Here is a 1,400-nt window from a genome sequence, read left to right as displayed (position 1 = left end):
ATGATTTTACTTATATGTGGAATCAAAAAAACAAATGAGCAAACAAAGAAAGAGAAACAGACCCATATATACAGAGAACAAACTGATAGTTGAGGATGGGAGGAGGAGCCTGGAACAAATGGGGTGAAGGGAACACAGGCTTCCAGGTATGGAAGGAATAAGTCACGGGGATAAAAGACACAGCATAGGGAACAGAGTCAAGGGTATTGTAAGAGTATCTATCCCATGGTGCCAGATGGTCGCTACACTTGTGAGCACAGCATCATGTACAGACTTGCGGAATCACTGTGTTGTACACCTGAAACTAATGTCATGTTGTGTGTCAACTAGACTTCATTTTTTTTTAAATGGGGCGTGGAATTGGCCCTCGTACCTATGAAAGCTGTATACTACTAGTCCCGATGACAGAAATGCAAATTAAAAAAAAATAACAGTACCCACCTGACTTCGGCTGGGTTCCCCCAGACGTAGGCCCTGAGACAACTATTCTAGTACACATGGTTGATTTAGGAGGTAAAGGAAACACCAGTAGAGAAGTGAAGAATTAAGACACGGAAGGGAAGGAAGGCGACAAAGTGTATGCTATCACACCAGCTCCTAGGGTGGGCTCTCCCCGGGCGTGCACACACAACACACACCACCAGAGGGATGAGGGAGTGGCGGTATTTATACACCAATCCCACACTTTATGGGTGGAGAGCTCTCCCCGAAAACTGTGAATGCCCCCACACTTCTGGCCTCCCACACAGTGGTAAAGTGGGCTTTGACACCCAGAGGGAGCCCTCTCAGGCAAGGACAGACAGGTAGGTGCTGGCGATTGGAAGCCTTGGGAGTGGAAGTGGTCAGGGGGAGGGGGCATAGGAACAGGGCACCAACAGCATCTGTTGCATCATCTCAGGGAGCTGTTAGGAGGCAAAATGAGGTCACACGTGAAGAATGCTTAACACAGTGCTTGATGCGCAGTTGATTCATCGCTAATTGAGATCCAGCCTCACTCCAGCCTTCTGATGCCTGGCTTCAGAGACTTCCTGTTGCCTAACAACCATAAGGGAGGTCTGGGGGACGGGAGGGCCAGGGATCAAGAGAAGAAGGGACTGGAGAAGAGAAGGCCAGAAAGCAGAGGGGGTGCAGAAGGACCAGGAAGGAAGTGGGCCCTGGAGCCCAGGCCTGGCATGGAATGTGATTTGGAACAGAGTATGAAAGCCACAGGAAAATGTGGGACGCCCACTCCATGGGCCCAGCCAGACACCACAGACAATAATGAACATATAAAAACTCTCTCTTATCATCTCCCCTTATGTCCATACTACATCCATTGCCTCTGCCTTTTGGGATGGTGCCTTCTCTTAGGAAAGAAAGGAAGGAAGGAAGGAAGGAAGGAAGGAAGGAAGGAAGGAAGG

This window comes from Phoca vitulina, unplaced genomic scaffold (assembly GCF_004348235.1).
Source record: "Phoca vitulina isolate PV1807 unplaced genomic scaffold, GSC_HSeal_1.0 scaffold11, whole genome shotgun sequence".
Lineage (NCBI taxonomy): Eukaryota > Metazoa > Chordata > Mammalia > Carnivora > Phocidae > Phoca > Phoca vitulina.
The sequence above is the reverse complement of the archived record's forward strand: the minus strand, read 5'-3'. Positions refer to the sequence as shown.